The following is a 19,560-nucleotide window of genomic DNA, read 5'->3' on the forward strand; positions in this document are numbered from 1 at the left end:
GGAGTTTTGATGGAGACCCTTGGTCACCAGAAGTTCACTAATGCAAATGGCTCCATCTTGACCCCAGTGGATTCCCAATGGGGAGTCCACAAGCTAGAAAAGAACACAATGCAGATCCCACTTAAACAGTGAAAATTTAACTCAAAAAAAGTTAAGAGAGACACATAGTACTGCTCAAACCATCATTGCATAAGTCACCTGAAACAGGAAATACCTCCAAAACAATTCAGCTTCTCCCTGCCACCTCCATTCATTTTAACACTCTGCTTTGGAACAAGACACCCTGCTTCAGGTTGCAAGGTTAGGATAATCTCTTCCTAAGCATGACACAAATACATAAGTTGCTCACTAAACAGGTCTCCCAGCACTCATGGTTTGAGGATGTTTGCATCTTCTCCATCCTATTGCCATCTGGGGCATTCATGAGATACTACTCATTAATCTGTCTTCCCATAGAGGAGGCAAAAGGTCTGCCCTGCAGGATTATGCATCAGCAGTGTCAAAGGCAATATCTCCAGGTAGGTATGCAGATGTTACAGGCAGGGAGATCAATAGAAGGGGAGGTTAAAAATAAAAGGGTTAAGGAAGTCAATGGATGAATGGATTGACTGCTTGGCTGGCAGCCAGGTCTGCATTGCTCATGTTGCTCACTCGCAGGCTGGCTGCTTTCCAGGAGGCTGTTTGCTTTGCAAAATGCCCCTCAGCATGACTGAGGGGAGTGCAGAGACAGAAAAAGATCCCAGCCCAGGTGCCACATCCCCTGAGAACTGAGTAATCTTGGTTTTGGGGCAGGAAAAATTCTCCCTGCTGTTGCTGGACCAATGCTGGTTCATTGCCTCCAACAGATTTGTTCTGCTTTTGGTGAACCAAAGACTGTGGCTGATTGCTTTGGAGCAACAGAAGAGCGACTTGGGCATGAGACTTGCATGCCCCATCTCCTCTTCAGGACTCTCAACCCTATCAATCTGCTCCTCCAGCCCTCCAAGCAGACCCACAGAACCCCCATGCCATCCTAGTCAATGTGTGATACCATGTGATACCATGAACCCAGGTCATGATGATACCTGAGAGCTGCACTTGTATGCATCCCCTACAATGAGTATTGACCCTGAATCTTCCTGAGGATCTCCTGGCATGATCGTGAAGCAAACACCAATCACAGACTTGCACTGACAGCCCCCCCTGGGTAGGGTGGAGCCACCACAAATCTCCACTTTTGTTTTATAACGCAAAATAAACCCCTATCAGATTCCTCTTCCCATATTTTCCACACTGCTGAGATGGTGCGAAGGGATGGCCCTGTTGATTTGAACTTTTATCTCTGGGCACTGAGCAACAGGATTGTGACAGACAGATATATCCTTGCACAGACAGCACACGATATAATTCATCATTTTACCTTGTTTTTATGTTTTTATTATATATATATTAATTTGCTGTACTTATACTTGCCACCTGGTGCAATCATATTTTATGTCCACCATAAATGGGCATTAATGGTTAACAAAAGGAGAACTGGCTTCACTTCTAAGTCTAGTGTCAGGTTAGGTTTTTCTGGACTGGCTGTACAAACAAAATAGATTGGTGTGATTGCTGGTGACTGAGGGTTCTGTTGATAAGTGAACTGTACAAGCCTTCCCCAAAACACTTAGCCTCCCTCTATGGGGCACCACAGGGTGTTCATAGCAAAGCCTTTGCAGATGCAGCTAATCCTATTTTGGATGTTTTTCTCCCAGAAGTCACTGCTGGGCCTGTGCTCAGCAAGACATGGGAGAAGGATTTTTGGATGTGGAGTTACTGAGCAAGGCATCCATTCCCCAATCAGTGCAAGAGCATCCAGTCCTGAGCCCTCAACAACCAGCCTATGGGGTCCATGGGAAGATTTGGACCCAAGCCTCTCATCACTACAAGAATGTCTTTACTGCCTTCCTTCCACCCACTGGTGAAGCCCAAGATGAACACATCACCTCCTTTTCACCATCACCACCACCTGCATCACCTCCTGAATTCCCTTCAAGTCTGCTCCCCACCATAGCATGATGACAAGATGACTTTTCCCATGATCCAGGGAGCATGGGGCCCACACTATATCCTACAGCAGGGTTCCACAAGGCCTAATAAAAGAGCTGAAGATGTCTCCCTTGTCCACTATCTTGAAAGCAATGGTCAGAGGGACAGAACCATCAGAACTATTTGAGGCAGAAGGACCTGAAAACAGCTGAAATGTGAGACAAGCCACACCAGGTGGAAAAAGCAGACAGCCTTTCATGCACATAAGCTCTCTGTCAGACAATAGCCTCAGTACACCAATATTTAAGACCAGGGAGAGCTGACAGAGCTGCTCCATTGAGAAACCTCTAAATGGCCATTATCCAAATAGCCTTTGGAGAGGAAATATTCCACCCTCAAACACTCCCAGCCTCACACTGTATAAAACATTACACCTTCAGGTCCTGCCTTAGCAAGGCTCACCCCTCCTGTGGGACCGTGCCAGGACCTGCAGGTAAGGACATGTCCCCATATTTATGTCATTTATATCATGGAACAGGTTGCCCAGAGAGTGGTGGATGTCTCATCCCTGGAGGCATTCAAAGTCAGGCTGGTGCAGGCTCTGAGCAACCTGACTGAGCTGTAAGTGTCCCTGTTCAGTGCAGGGGAGCTGGACCAGATGACCTTTAAAATTCCCTTCCAACTCAATGCTTTGATTCTGTGATCCCTTCAAACAACCCCAAGCACTTTCCAGACTAATGAATCTCCCCACCCATAACCAACCTGATGTTGTTTAGGGCATCAGAGGGACCACTTTGCAGGAGCATCGGGGAGCCCAAACATTATCCACCATCCATCCCCTTTTTGGATAGATCCGCCTCTTCAAACATACAGAATGAGATGCACACTTCATCCTACAACCTGATCAGAGCCACACAGACTTTTCAGACACCCCATGAATCACCTGCCTGGTGGCCAATTTTCCTCTTTCCCCTGGAAGGAAGGCATTTTCTTGTAATTCCTGATTGTAAGCAGAGATTACCTTATTTAGGGCCTGTGATGGCTTGCAGCCAAATGAAATTGTTCATCACTGCTGTTCCCTTTGAGATATCAGTTTCAGAGGTTACAGGGAGAAGTGGTGGGCTGAAGGATCTCAGTCACCATAACCACTGGTGCTGCTGAGGTTTGAAAGCCCCTGGGGTGACCAGCTGAAAGATCAGGAAAGGAGCAGACCCACAGTTTAAAACTTTATAAACACAGTTTGCATCTGACTGGTCACTGCATTCATTGCAATTTATTGGATGCTACAATCATTACATCTCTGCAGTCCCGCCCTTGTCCAGATGTAGGAAAGCAGAATCCAGCCCAGATGTATACAACTTCTCCCCTTGAAAGAATCTAGCTTCCCTAGCCAGGAATGGCCTCAGATCAGCCCTTTCTGCTGTTTCTCCCATAACTCACTGAAATATTCATTGTGTCTGGAGTTATAACTAGTCCCAGAGGGGTCTGCTCCGTTGTTGCAGCTTTGATCCAGGACTTGCTTTCAGTGCTAGCTATTTTACCAGCATCCACCTCACACAATCCAATTGAACAAGAGAAATACTGTTTCTTATTCCACCAGCAGGAAGATAATCAGGGAAGTGTTCTGCAAGTTGCAATGCTTGGACCCTCCAAGCACATGAAATTACACAATCAGAACCTAATTCCCCCCGTACAGCCTCCAAAAGAAAAAAGAAAAAAAAGAAAAAAAAAGAAAACCCCACCAAAAAACATCCCATCAATCCACTGACATTTCTTAACCACCTCTGAGACCAGCCACAAGTCACTTCCCATCATAAGGAGCCCAAAGTCAGCCCCAGATTCACACTACAGACTGGTTTAGCTGCTCTGGGAAGCTATGCTGCCATTTGCAGCCCTTTCTTCCCTCCCCACAGCCCCCAGCCCGTTCTCACGCCATTGCTCCTTGATCTGCAACCTGAGAACAGGAAGAGTGGAAAAAAAGCACAACCAGGCACAAAACCCAACACCTGAGCAGATGGACAGATAGCCACAGGCAGACAGCATCGCTTACCTGCACAAATCAGTTGCAAGTTGGCTTCTCCCCATGGGTAAGAGGGGCTGGCAGCCCTAAGAGCCTGTGAACACGTCAGCCAGGCTGTAGCGCAACTCCCTGCACACTTAGAAGGAGTTATGAGGCAGGAGGAGGGGCTGCTGTGGGTATCCCCCCCACCTCCAGCTCCTTCTGCACTGTTCACAGCTGGGACGAGCACCGGGCATGGGATGCCGCCCCGTGCACTTTTGGCAGGAATGTGGGAGAGAAGGAGGGGAGAAAAAGGGAGGGGAGGGGAAATATATATATATATCTTTACTTCGTGGGTACAAAATAATAATAAAATAACTGGGATGTTTGAAAAGGAAGGGGCCGGCTTGGGGAAAAGGTTAAGGAGGGGGGAAAGTCTCTGTTTGCAGGCAGCTTTTCCCTTGCTGGAGAGGATGGAAACCCAAGGAGAAGGGTACAAATCTAATTTATGGCTCAAGTGCAAGGGTCTGTTGAAGCATCTCAAAATGGAGAGTCAAAACACCTCAAGTATAATTGTGATTGCACTTTGTTCCATTGCACAACACCAGAGGTCTTTCTACAAGACCTTCTCTTAGATGCATTCTTATGGAGGATGTTAGCATTGCTATTGACAGAAAAGAAGCTGAGGTACAGGGTGGTGAAAAGAACTGGGATGGCCAGTTGACATATATGGGAAATTACTCCCAAAAGACTCCCTTCATCTCCTGCACCCCAAGCCACAGGAGCTGCATCCTATGGCAACCTAACAAGAGGGTGAAACCCATCCATCCCTAGAGCTCAATTCTATGGCTACCCAACCAGAGCGTGAAAATCATCCACTCCTAGAAGTCACAGCACCTAAATATAGGAGATTTTGTCTCAGAAGACACTCAGAAGAAGAATCAGAGCTTTCATGCTACAAGAGGTTGAGCTGCTGGAAGTTGGTGATCACCAAGGTCTTCTCCCTGCACTGATGGTCATTTTGTAATGCTGTGTGTCCCCAAAGCTCCAGATGCAACAGAATTCATGCATCACCATGGTCAGATCCATCCATCCCTGCAGACCTCACAACCAAGAGATAAACAGGCCAAAAAGGTAAAAGACAGAGGAAGAGTGAAAAAATAGGAACCTCTTTGGGGAAAAGGAAGGGCACTGGTTTGAGAAGCAAAGTGTGGGTGAACCCTTGTCCCAACCCAAAGTCAAAAAATGATGCATAAAGTGGTCTTTGGAGCTCTATCTTGGTACAGCTTATGGGAGCATCACAGCCTCAGTAATAACCACTTCATGCACGTAAGTAAATAGATTATTTTCTTCCCCATTCCTGCCTCAAAACATCCAAAGCTATCTAGGATTACACCAACGAAGGACTGCCTGAAGATCCAGGACTTCAAAAGAGCACACCACAAGGCTCAGATTTAAAAATTGAATCTAATTGAACCATATAAAGATCCTAAATCCCTGAATGCCTCGTTAGTGGGCTGAATAGGCTTAATTTCAATTGCAATTGCTGCATTCAGCAATTAAATCTTTTCACATCCCCCAAGTGGGGCAATCAGGACACATTTGTGTTCCAGCAGGGCTTCAACTGCCATTTGGAGATGTCCAGAATGATGGAGGCCACCAAGCTGTGGGACCACCAGATCCACTGGGCTTTTGCCTGGGCATATTTGGCCTCTTGCTGTTCTGTAGAAATGCAGTGAGCAAACAAGAAGGTTCTCAGTGACTGCTGTATCCATAGCAGCTTATTCTTCAATACATAAAGAATTGAGATTTCCCACTGCTTGGGGATTTTTCTCCCAAAGCTCAGCCAACCTACTGTCTCAAATTCATACAAACACTAAAGCCTTAAACAGAGATATCTCCACACCAGTTTGATCAGGTAGCCCTTGTTTCTCCAGGCATCCAGAGCCCTCCCAGCCTAAACAATCCATCAGAGTAGGGCAGCGGGGAATAAACAAGGAGACAGTTAAGTGGTGGACCGAAAATCCCATTTTCTATTTATGACACCTCAAAGGAGACTTAGTGAAGTGCCTTGGATATGCAAGTTCTGCATGCACAGGACCAAAGCCAAAACACCCAGAAGCCTTACTGTGGCTTCAGCTCACATTTTGGGAACTGCATCTACAAGAAAAGGCATCTCTGTAGGCATTTGAATTACATCTATGTTTGGGTTGTAATGTACAGAGAGCTGTCTTGAGCAATGAGAAGAACCCAAGGATGCCAAGCATCTCCATTGGGCTGTTGAGAAGAGGCTCATTTAACCTCTATGTCACTGGTTACCTTTACCTGAGGAAATGGTCCTAAGCCATGTTGCAGATTTGAGTTAGGTCATTGAGAAGTAGGTGGGTGTGATGTGAACACCCAGAGCTGAATGGTGAGGCATACTGTTAAAAAATCCTACACCCAAACAACTTCTATTAAAAGGATGGGGCAAGGGTATAGAGTGAAATTATTTAATTGTCAAAAAAAAAAAAAAAAGGAAAAAAATATGAACAAAATACCAAACTCAGGCCAAAGGAAAAAAAAAAAAAAACACAAAAAAACCTGCACTGAAATATATTTGGTAGATTTCCAAGAGAGTCTTCTCAGCTACTTCAGCAATCAGCAATATTTTAAAGTAATCAAGTGAAAGTAAGATAAGGCAAACAAAGAGGATCATTCATGTGCAGTTGTCACTTACCTTAATGCCACCTTAATGCAACCTTTCCGGAGAGGAAAGACTTTCCATTTTCTAAAGTTCAGGCTTAATATTTAGCCAAATGTCTCAGCACTCACACATAATTCATCAGATAAAAGCCAGGAATGCTCCAGCAGTGTTTTCTGATCCCCTACCACTTCTTGCCTCAAAAAGCCTATAGAAAAGAGATCAGATTGTGTTTCTCATGCCCTTGTCCTTCATTGGCTCATGGCCTGGGAAGCAGTGATGGGACCAGTATGGACACAGCAGTGTCCTCATTGAACTGAGAGCCTGGACAAGGTGTCTGAAGGCAAACAAGATGTTACATGAGCTCTCATCCAAACCAGTTTTGCCCTGAAAATGCCCAGTTTCCAGAGTAGTTCTTATCAGTCCCACTTCAAGCTAAGTGCTCTCATTCAGCTTTGATCAATTCAGCCCCAAGCTCACTGGAGCAGCTTTTCCTCACAATTTTCCTTGCAGAGCTTTCCCACCACACCACTACCTCTTGCAAATTGCACCCCTCTGTTCCCATTTATCCACCACTTCACTCCTGACAGAGGTCCTTCACAGCTTCATTTCTTCAGCCTCTCCCTCTGCTTCTCTAATTGCCTTTCCTCAGCTTCCAAGGGCACTTGAACGTCTTTATACAGCCCCATGATCCTCCAGAAACGTCTTTAACTATATGGAACATAGAACTTGGTCACACCTTTCATAGATGTTTGCACTTCTACACAGACTTTTTAAGAAGCACCTGGGCCTATTTCTTATTTCATCCTGAATTCCTCTTTCAAGAAGAAATGTCAACTAATGCAATGTCAACTAATGCTATGCAAAGAAGAAGTGGCACTGCAAAGTAGAAAAGCTGACCTTACAGAGAACAGGTCCTTTATGGATGCAGCCTTGTAGGATCACCTCCAAATCATGAGGTTGTAATGAGGCATAAGACAAACCAGAATTTATGGGAAAGAGTCATTGTAGAATCATTAAGGTTGGAAAAGACCATTAAGATCATCTAGTCCAAACATCAACCCACCATGCCCTCTAAACCATGTCCCTCAGTATCACACCTACCCTCTTCTTGAACACCTCCAGGGATGGTAACTCTACCACCTCTCCAGGCAGACTGTTCTAATGTATCATCACTCTTTCTGAGGAGAAATTTTTCCTAACATCCACCACCTGAACCTCACCCTTCAGAGACTTAACACCTTTAAGACTACTGATAGAAAGACTTTAGCCCCATTATAATGACCTTGTCCAAAGCAATTGAAGCCCAGCTTCACCTGCTCATGAGCAGACAGTGACTTCACCAGGAGGTGACATTACATGTGCAGTATCTGACAAACCTACACAGATTCTGAGTATCATAGGAAATGAGATCAAGGGCAGAAGCCATAAGATACTAGAGAAACTGGGAATAGGGTTAGATGGAATTTTAGTGTGTGGCAAAGGGAATGGAAAGCACCAATCCTTCTCCATGCTCATCCTGATGGATCACAACAGCCATGGGCTTTGCAGCCACTTTGGGAACGTCAATGCTCAAGTCCCTGGTGCATGGCAAGAAGATGAGGGGAAGCACTGGGAAACATCAGGGACACCTTTACTTCTCTGCCATGTCTCATCTTGGCAAACCATCTCAATGCCATGCACGTGGATCTAACAAGGTCTAGAACAAAGATGAGGATATTTAGCGTCCTTCTAATGCATAATAAGGTCTCTGGGTGAAAAACAAGCAGAATGAAACCTGGAGCATTGCTTAGAGATAACAGAACACATACACATACACATAGGATCATGGTTTAGTGGATATGGTGGTGATGGGTCAACAGTTGGTCTGGAATATCTTAGTAGTCTTTTTCAATCTTAATGATGACTGTTTTTCAATCTTATATCATAGATTTTTCCAATTATTACAAGAAGTGGGTCATTCTGACCACTGCAGTTTTAAATGGTTTTCCCTGCAGACACTTGGTACCTTTTAATTTATTTATCACCAAGCTAAGATTTGCTCTTTTTTCAATGGGAAATGTTGATAGCAACAAGAAACGAGCTCCCAGGGAGCTCAACAGCAGCCGCCCTTAAAACAGTAGCATTTTTTTTTTTTGTGGAAGATTGCTTCAATTCATTGGAAAAATAATTAGAAAATGAAGATGATATGACTGAAATGACTTCCCTACATGGTCTGTGGCAGTGAGCCACATTCAATTTCCAGCAAGAAACTGAGCACAGCCACTCACATGGGATATCAGGGCAAATATACATAGAGAAGTAAAATTTGGCAGAGGTTTGGTATGCAACACTGGTACTTACCAAAGCATGACCCTCTTTATGTGTCCTATTGGAATATAGTGGAAACAACTTTAAATGTTCCTTGTCTATATTATTCATTAGCTTAGAAATAGCAAGTAAAGAAAGAAAAATCATGCAAACAATTTCTTTTTGGACAATAGTACCTTTTAGGTCTTCCAATCTTAGGATGAAAAAGATTTCATGGGAAAAGAGATTTTGCTTATGAGAATCAGAAAAAGGCTGTTATAGTACCCTGCTGGAGTCCTCTAAACTTGTACATCCAAGAAAATAAATGCCAATCTAACTCAGAGATACAGTCCAAACTAGTCACAGTGGACAGGTCAAAAAAATGAAGGGGATGAAGAAATGACCTCATTCTGGTAACTGAGCACAGAAGCAGACTGAGCTCTGAATTTCCAACCCAAGAGTCATGTTCTCATCAGTCTATGCAATGCTTTGTAGACTGAAAGGACATGACTTCAGTGCTCCTACTATAGAGCAACTAGAAAATTTGTGCTTTTGAGACAGCAATGCAAGGTGGTTGCAAAACCACCAGTGCTGGATGACTCTGGCAGTGTGTTCTGGACTCATTCCATTTCAATAAGGAGTGCAGTTCAGGAACTCAGGAGTGCTGGGAATTTTGGGCCATTCCATTACGAGGACAGGGCAAATCAGGGAAAAATTCTGCTGTTTAAAAAATAAGAAACCAAACCAAACCAAAAGACACCTTAACTTTGGCTGAAGACTTGAATTATTTAAAGTTTTATCCACGTAATACATCTACTTTCACCATTTCAAAACACATCTTTGAGTCCAGGACAGTGAAATCTATCATTTCAGATGTTCCCAGCAAGCCACTGCATTCTGACACCAATGGGAAATCAGTCTCTGACACATCCTCCTGCAGCCCAGCAACACCCAGCAGTGAAGCTGTTAACCCATCACTGCTTGCAAGTGGTACCTTTGCCCCTTGCTGTTGTACAAAGTCTTCCTTGCAGAGTTTAGGAACTGAGACTGATTACTTTCCCACTCAGGCTGGAGATTACGGCCATTTTCCCATCTCTTCTAAAAGCTGTTTTCTAAGGCTGCTTTGGTCTATGAGCTCATTTTCATCTGGCACGCAGAGCCAGATAGTATTACACTCCAGGAACGGATATTATTTGCAATTCAGTGCATTAGGGACCAAGGTAATTGCAGAGCAGGGTGACCCCTTGCTTACAATTCAGCAGCAATTTTGCCTGCCTTGCTTTTGTAATAGAATAAAGTCACATGCAGCCATTTATTTCGAGTACATTTGCAGTTAGCCAAAACCGTGTACAAAATTTGCCTTTTTCCTTTTTAGCATTTACTGAATGAAAAAGGAAATAAACTGAAGGAAAGCCTTCAGAGAACTCAACTGTGGTTAAGCCTGTAAGTGCCTATAAGTTAAGCCTATAAGTACCAACCACACAGTGAAGGACAGAGACCCAGTCAAAACCCTATCCTTGACTCTGCCCAAGCATTGCAACATTATGCATTTTAAACACGCAGAAATGTTATGTTTTTAAACCAAAATGACATCAAATCGTTGTAGGTTGTACCATTTCATAAAAGCCAGGGAGATTTAGGGCTTAAATCCATGAGCAAATTGCCATGGCTTAATGAAATGCCATGTCCAAGTGGAGAGGAAGCACTGTAGCAGGAAAACACTTCTTGCTCAGAGTGTATACAAGGGAAGAGTGCTTTGTTTTAGGAGGAATAGATACAAACTCATCTGCCTTAAATTCGATGAGCTGATAGTTGGACTTCAGCTTAATGGTATGTTCCAACCCTAATTATTCCATGATTCTAAATCATAATGGCCATGGACAGCTCAGGATCATTCACACAGCACTGTGCACAGCTGTTTAGGTTCAGCTGAAGCCCAACAACTTCCTAAGGGGGAGTGGGTTTGGTTCTTTTGCCTAAAAATTAGCATTTAGTGCCATAAGAAGTGTCACTGGACAGCTGGGACAGCTGCTCCTTGGAAGCATTTCAAATTTTGAGCTGCTTGCAAATTTCCCTGCTTGCAAACCAGAGTTTCCCAAAAGAAATGCACATGGAGCACTCGAAACAATTCATTTTTTCTTAATGAAGATCAACATCCAGAAAATTCACCTGTGCAATAAAATACTCGAATACTAACCTGAACAAAGTGAAAAGAAAGAAACGAAGAAAGGATTCTTTGAGCAAACAACCACAAAAAGCTCTTTCACATTCATGAGCCCTTCTGCAGCATCTAAACTCCCATGGACATTTCCCTGGTCCTGTTGCCTTTACTTTTCCTTACACGATGGAGTTGGCCTTATTTGCTGTAAGGACACACTGCTAAGCACAGCACCCATCTAACTTAATTTTGTTTTTTTTTTCCACCTTTTTATGTGAATTTCTTGGAAAGGAGGCATGTGCTGGTGTATTATAGCTCAGCCTAGGGCTCCTTGTTCACTGAGATCACATTTTACATCAGTTCTTTCCCCCTCGAGCAGCAGACACTGCCTGTACTTGACAACCTTCCCATTCATTCCTGTCCTGTGCCAACTTAAAATTACAGCTTCCAAACTCAATTTGGAGACATGAGAAGAAACAGGAGCTCCTGGGCTTTTTTATATTTAATGTCGCTCAGCAAGTTCATTAATCTTCCTTGTCAAATTGCATGTTTCAGCAGCCCACAGCCCCTGCCATTCCTGCACCTGAAGGGAAAGAATGAAACACCTGCTCACTTATAGGATCATAGAATAGTTTGAGTTGGAAGGAACCCTTAAAGGTCATGCAGTCCAGCTCCCAAGCAATGAACAGGGACTCCAAGGTCTCAAAGCATCCTCTTATTCTAGGACACGTGGGTGGAAGTGGTAGGAAGGGTTGCATATCTCACTTTCCTCACTTATCCCCTTGGAAAGGACTGGGAAGAGACTCATTGGGAAACTGATGACTGTTGTTCACCCTAAATTCATGCAAAACAAACATAACTGGAGAGGATTTGGCATGTCTCAGGTGAACTATCAGCACAATCCTTTATCCCCAGTCCCCTTGACCAGACCATGCAGGAACAGACAGGTGCTCTTGGCAATAGGTTGCCAGAACTGTGTGAGAAGAGCCTCTTCTTCTCATTGTCCTCTCCCAAATTTATTTTATGTTGCCTCTATGGTTGTACACAGAGGCCAGAACACATGCCTACTGAAGTCCCAACATCTGAAGAGAATGTCTCAGCTCCTAGAAGCTTTTGTATAGCCATTCTCATCACCCTACATTTGCAGACCTCTTGTATCCAGAAAGTTTCAGCATAGACCTCCCTTTGGCACAGGTATCTCCCACAGGACATGGTCTATGTCTAATCATGTTCCCAGCAGAATTACCACTGCTGGATGTGTTCTTGCATTGAGCCAAACCATGGCCATGCTCAGTCCAACAAAGGATGCATGGATCTGTCCAACCAGCAACTTTTTGGGTTAGGATGTAGACAAGAAGATCAAATCTGGGTTAGGAATCACATTTTCCAATGTTCTTGAGCTTTCTATGTCTGAGGACATTGCAATCAGGTTGCAAGCAATAGATGTTAAGGTTTCACCCAAGGATTTGGTCCCTGTTGGAAGCAACTGAAACCCCAAATCCCAGCAATTTACACTATATTCAGCTGTTCATGTCCTACTTCATTCATCACTATCAAAAAAATCTACTATTCCTCTGCCAAGTTTTATGGTAATCCCTGGTCACAGCTCTACTTTTGATGGAGAGAAGGCTGGAGGCAGCAGCTTCAGCTCAGGGCAACACACCACATTTTCCAGACCATAGAAAAAACTGCACACAAAGGGAGGAGAGTTAAGATCACAGATGAAAGCAGAGAACAAAACCCAGCCAAAATGAAAGGTTCAACATTTTAATATCTCATATCTTCCCTATGCATTGTTTGGAGTACATGAACCAAATCAACCACTTCCAGCCTGTGACGGGTCACAAACTAGCTGAGGCATTTTCAACAGGCAATGATCAAAACACATGTACAGGCATTCTCAAAACCTTTCTGCTTAGACTCAAGTTATTAAAGCAACAGTAGCTCTGGAGGCTGCCAAGGGGTTATGAAATATCTCCCCTCTGGCCTATCTGTTCATCTTTGCTCATGGCTGAGTTCCACAAGCATCTATCAGCTATTTAATGCCCCATGTGGCTAAGGGACCACCTATGTACAGTGACAGACCAAAGAAGAATGGTCCTCCAATACCTGATAGGAAAGCCTATCCGATGGATAGAAAAGAGATCTCTCAATCCTATTTCTGGATCCAGGTGGGCTATGCAGCACCTTGTTGAGAAGGAACAAAAGCATATTGTGTCATGTTCATCATGCCTTTCAGTGTCATATGTATAGAGTCCCAGATTTGCCCTATACAGATATAAAGGGCCCCAGTCTTCCATACCAACAACCTGAACTGGAGAGTGCTGATCCATGTATTGCTTCAGCTCATGCACAGCAGCCTGTGAGGTACCACTGTTGAAACTTTGGATGTACTGTACAAATTACACACTTTTGGGAACTGACATTCCCCTCTCTGGTATTCCACAGTGCTTATCCAGCAAGCACTAACCACCAAAAAAGACCAAAGCAGACCCTTAGAGCTACATATGAAATGTATGGAAATGGTTTCATTTATGTCTTGTGATGCTAAGCCAGATCTCCAGACTTATCCATCTGTACATCTATATCTTTGGGGTTTTGCCATATTTTGCATAAAATTCCAAACCAAATTTCTACAGATTCCACAGAAACAAGCAGCCAGGAAACGTCTGGTAAATGTCTCATCCCAAACATCCCATCCACAGGAAAAATCCACATGTAGATCTCAGAGAAACAGGACAGGAGGAATAACTGAAATGTGAAGGCAATATCGCTTGGGACACCATGCAGGGGAAATATCCCTTATTAAATTAGGTGAATTAGGAACCATTTGATCAGTTAAATCTCACAGTGTAGAAGGCATACGGGAGAGAGAAAATACCTTGAGATTTAAAAAAAAAATCCTCTGAACAGTGTTACAAATAAATAAAGTTAAGCCTGATCAGAAAGAATAGAGACCTCCTTTATGCCTAACCCTTAGAAATAATACAGAGCACATTTCACTGACTGCAGCTCGGTGCTTTGCAGAAGGCACAAGGAAATATCCTGCCGGGATACATTCCCTTCCTATCCAGATAGCATGGCAAGATGTGATTGAGAAAGCTGGGCTTGAGTGTCTGATGGACTGGTCCCATCTCCCATTCCAGTTACTGAGACCATTTGGTAGTCCAGTTCACTGTCACAGCAGACAATCAGACACATGGCAGATGTTAGAAATTGGAAACATGGCAGGGCGTAAGTCCCAAGCCTACACAGGGACAAACGTACAAGGAGATCAAGATCGTATTTCCCCATGTGATGGCAGCAACTGTGCTTGCTGGTATTGTGTCCTCAGTTGGGGACATCTAATCTGATGTCTTCGTATGGTTATCCACACCATTTGGATATGGTTATGATATATATCCACTCTGTTCAGCTATTCTTTAACAAGGCAACACGCACACACTCAGTAGAATTAAGATCTCTACTCCAGATATAAATGTTGGTCCCAATCTTGCTAGACATTTTGTGTCTAGGGTGTCATTGCCTTTCATTTCCCAGTGGTCAATATCCAAGCTTGATGGGTCTTGAAAATGACAGTAATTGGCAGATCAGATGAGTAGTGGGTAAAACATGTAGTAGATCATGGATTGTCTTGGAAGTACTTTCATGAGTTCATTGAACACAAAGAAACAACTTCTAAATATCTCAGACAGATGTGAACCAACTACCAAGACAATTCAAGTTCAATTCCCACCAAATTTTAGTGAGAGCTCTGATGGCTTGACTTTATCCTTCAAGATCTCAGAATGAGCGGTGGCTGAAGAAATACCATCTCTATTATGAGTAGATGTTGGAATGAGTGAAGGATGCCTGATCACACAAAAATGGGCTCATCAGCTTGGAGTTAACAGTCCAAGGCTGAAAGGCACTACTGTCAAGTTGTGTAACTTGATCATATTTTTAATTATTTAGAGTTGATGTTTAAAAAATTCCATGTCTCAACCGAATTTTAGTTTCAGAAGTTCAAGAAGTTGTGAGAACAGGTGTAGAAGAAATGAGCATCTTTTTCATTTTAGGGTAGGGAATCCCTACAGAACCGCACACCCTTCAGAGGTATCGCTACAGGATTCACTGGGATAAATACCCTCCTGCAAACTACTAATCAGCACCTTTCTTCTGCAGACAATACCCTCTGAACTTAGTTCAGGAACAGATTTAACTGGAAAACCCAAGCATGGCCTTTACCCCAACCACTACCAATGGCCGGCGTGGCCAAAACACGTGACAGAGTCACACCTCTGTCCAGTTGTCTTTTCCCTGCTCCCTTTGGGTTTTCTAGTGATCATAGGCTTTACGTCACGTTAGAAAGCATCAAAGCCCTTCCACTAAAGGTGGCAACACTGTGTGATAAGTTATGTTGATTTAAACCACACAAGAATTGCCAGGATGGCGGCGTGCTCAGAGATGGCCAACCTGGTAGCAATAATGAGAAGAAAACAAGACCAAACATCATTCCTTTGAGATACTGAGCAACATTCCCAGACCTTTTGACACTTTAGTGCTAACACCCTTTGCAGGCTGAGAGCTAACAAAGGATTTTCTTCCCACAGTGTAACAAAGGCAGATTTTGTGTCTTCAGCAGGAAGCTCCTTGCTCGTGTATTCAAAATTTGTGTCTGCAGGGTGGTTTCCACGTGGGTCTGTGAGACTGGCAGCACAAATTGAATGTGGGATTGCAAACTTAAAGGCTCAATCATACAGGGAAAAGCATCCGTAGTGGTGCACAAGGGTCCTGCAGGACTTGTGGAAACACTGAAAGGCAACAGTAATCTCAGTGATTTATCTACAGATATTAACCATGGCAAGGAGGGCTTCAAGTCAGATATCAAGTGGGTTGACCAATGCTGCACTCCTGTATGTAGGACTGAAAAGCTTGTCAGGATACTGGCACATCCACAGCTTCAAGTAAATAAATTAACAAGGGCAAAAGGAGTGATGTGTTAGCACAGAGACTAATGAGGACACAGTCTGAGAGGACTCCAAAGCCCACCAGCCAAACTGATGTTCCCTCAAGTCAAAACTCCCTTCGTTCTGGATCAAATTATCAAAACTAAATAAAGAAGTTCAAAGGGAAAGGACTCTAGCCTGCATTTCTTGACCCTTCCTGAGATCACCATATGGCTCTTTAGTACCAGGGAAAGAAGCCATTGTGTTTGCATCAAAGGAAATTAAATGGACAGTAGAGATGAAATTAGGAATAACAGCCATTTATGACATTAGACACCACCATGCTGATAATTGTTATTTTAGAAGAGAAAGAAACAAGGACAAGATAACACTGGGTGCCACATTCCCAAGTATTCACATCATCAAGAGCCATTTGGCCACATAACCCACACGGCTGAAGGTTGGACACGACATCACCTCCACAGGCTTCCTAGGATGGCACAGGGATTTAGGAATGCTGAATGGCTCCAGGGCTAACTGGGGCCCTTGCTTACTTGCTATCCCCTGTGATATCATAGCCTTGATGACAATGACCCAGCGCAGACCTGGTACAGGATCTCAGCTGTGTATAATTGCAATTCTCATTTATACAGATGGAGATAACAAGCACTGATTATCAAAAATACTTAAAGCTACTCTTACACGTGAGATTTTAAGACTCTGCTTCAAATCATATCTACTCTGTAAATATTAAACCGTAAGATTGGATCTAATGCTGAGGAGCAAGTTATCCCAAAAAGCGCATCAAAAGTTTAAATCAATCATAACCAGCTCACATCTCCTGAAATAAAGTTTCCAAAGGTGGACTTCACAGCTTTCCTCACTTTTCTCCTTTTCCAAATATGTCTTGCTAAAAGAAGGATTTTCCAAACTGCAAATTCATTAGAATGTCACAGAATAACATTCCAGCACAGTGGCAATAACAATATACAGAATGCCCCTCACTTTCCCCCTTTGCAATATTTTTTGCAGTATTCGGAATCACAAAGAGAGTTACATCATCTCATCTCCTCACTTCATTATTCCAGAGTGTTTGGACTGTGACTCACAGTGACTACAATATACATTCCATTTTCACTTACCTTGTCAATAAGAGACAAAATGAAAAGGGAGCATCGGATGCACCTGTAATGTGTTCCAGACTGCTTCTCCCTCTGAAACCTCGCCAAAGACAAAGCTTGGAGAAAGATGATGAAAACTTTGACCTCTCCGGAGGATAATGTGAAAATCATGCAGAGTCTGGGAAAGCTAAGAGAGCTGAGTGTCAATCCTGCTGGCTCTCATTCTGCCAGAGAGCTGCAGCTGGTGCCAGGGAAATATTTATGCACAGACAGCAGATATTGTGAGCAATGTATGGAGAAAGAGATGAGAGCAGCGGTCCTAAGTTGGGGCAACCGGTGCAGCGTGTGCTTCCTATAGTGACCAACATTAGATGGCTAACAAGAGTGTAAGAATAGGACAAGCTCATCTTTCCAGTCTCCAGAGACCTATAGCCTAGAGACTGTATAGGATAATAGAATAGTTTGAGTTGGGAGAGACCTTCAAAGGCCATCTAGTCCAACTCCCATGCAGTGAATAAGTACACCTACAGCTCAGAACCCAGTCCAGCCTGGCCTTGAGTGTCCCCAGGATGGGACATCCACCACTTCTCTGGACAACCTGATGCAATGCCTCACTACCCTTATTATAAACAACTTTTTCCTTACATCCAGTCTAAATCTTCCCTCTTTTGGTTTGAAACCATATGATAGATTGCATCCTGCAGCCTTTGCATTCAAAACCCTGTGTGAACTTTTCTATACTGCCCACTAAACCATGTGCACGAGCATCTCTTAACATAGAGCTCAACTGAACCCAGTTTAGCAATAACTACAAATGTCGTCTTGCTCCAGTGCTAAAGGTGAATATTCGGAGCTTCTAGAAACGCCCAATGTCTGCCTGGTATCAGCCTCCTCTCAAAGAGATTTTTGCACCTAAGCAAAGCCCACAAGAAGCCAGATTGGCTGGTGCTCCAAAAGAGGTGGGCTTAGCTGCATCCCATGTGAATCACAGAACCAGAGAATATCCCAAGTTGGAAGGGACCCACAAGGATCATTGGGTCCAACCTTTGGTTTCATTTGGTATAACCCCTCGAGGCTGATCCATCAGCCAATTGCTCACTCATCACATCATAAATCTTCCTAGCTGTATGCTGGAAATAAATCTAAAATTGTCAGTTTTGGTAATAAATACATAAAGAAAAGGTATGAGAGAGCTGCTACACTGCTTGCTGAGGGGTTAAATGCAGTGCTACCCAGAGATAGCTCCTTTCTCAGCTCATCTCCTAGCTGCTGGGCTCTGCAGTGTTTAATGAAGATGGATTGCCTGCAGGAGGCCAGCTCTGTTTAGACTGCCTGTGGCCCCTTTCTGTTGCCCCTACCCACGCAAGTGAACTCAGGGCCTAGCCATGGAGAAATTCCAGACAGCAAAGCAACAAGTGAATAAGTTGAGTACGCTCAGAAGAAACAGATTCCAGGTCTTCCCCAGCTCTTTCTTTCAGGAGTAGATTGTCTTGGGTCTAATAAAGGCTGAGACGTTGGCATCTTTTTGTCAATAGGGGCCCAGAGAATGATTCATTTCTCTACCTTGACCTATATTCATGAAGTTTGCAGTAATCTACTGCCTCCAAGGCCTTTCGTTTTAAGGTTATGACAGCATGGGGGAAGCTTGTGTCTTTGCTGCAACAACTTTGCTCAGCTATTACAGTTCGTGCATGCCTGCCTGCAGAAAGGCTAAACTGCAGAAGCTCCTGATGAGAGGCCCCTGGACTGCAGGACTTGTGCCTTACAAGCTTATCATAAGACAATGGGAGACAAAAGGAGAACATGAGATTATTGATGGCCAACTAAAGAAAGCCCTCAGGCCATGCTTATGTTATCAAGAAATTGGAGTAAGGGAATGTCTTCCAGCTCTGAGGCCAAAAGACAATATCATTTCTGTCTATAGAACTGGATTATCTTAATCCCACCAACCCCGAATAGGAGTCATACTGGCACTGCTTAGTCTTTGGTCCATGCTTGGGTGTGCATTATTTGGGAGTGTGATAGTTCACTTTGACTGAAGGCATGCCAAGGACTGTGCTAACCATGGAACAAATTGACCATCCATTAACTTAGAAGCCTCAGTTTTGCTCACACCACAGGAATGAACAGAAGTCACAAGTGGAGCAATAAATAGAATCATAGAATCATTAAGGTTGGGAAGACCACTAAGATCAACAAGACCAACTGTCAGTCCATCCCCATCATGCCCACTAACACATGTCCCTAGAGAGGACCTAGACACTACGTCTGTTCTCTGAATGCACTCTTGAAGACAGTAAAAGCAGAGAAGAGGAAGGAAGACCAATACATGATAATGGGTAGGTGAGAACCAGACATGAATATATTCAATA

At 43.7% G+C, this 19,560-nt stretch overlaps 1 protein-coding gene across 1 annotated transcript in view; it reads right to left on the reverse strand.

Moving 5' to 3' along the window:
- The window catches only part of LOC100545769 (uncharacterized), a 97,863-nt gene extending 93,599 nt beyond the window's left edge, over nt 1–4,264 (reverse strand). The window contains exon 1 of the mRNA XM_085212414.1: nt 4,061–4,264. The gene's annotated coding sequence lies outside the window, so the exon portion shown is untranslated. The remainder of the gene's footprint in view (nt 1–4,060) is intronic.
- Between the last annotated feature and the right edge of the window lie 15,296 nt (nt 4,265–19,560).

Source organism: Meleagris gallopavo, chromosome 1 (genome assembly GCF_905368555.1).
Source record: "Meleagris gallopavo chromosome 1, MGAL_WU_HG_1.1, whole genome shotgun sequence".
NCBI classification, from domain to species: Eukaryota; Metazoa; Chordata; class Aves; order Galliformes; family Phasianidae; genus Meleagris; species Meleagris gallopavo.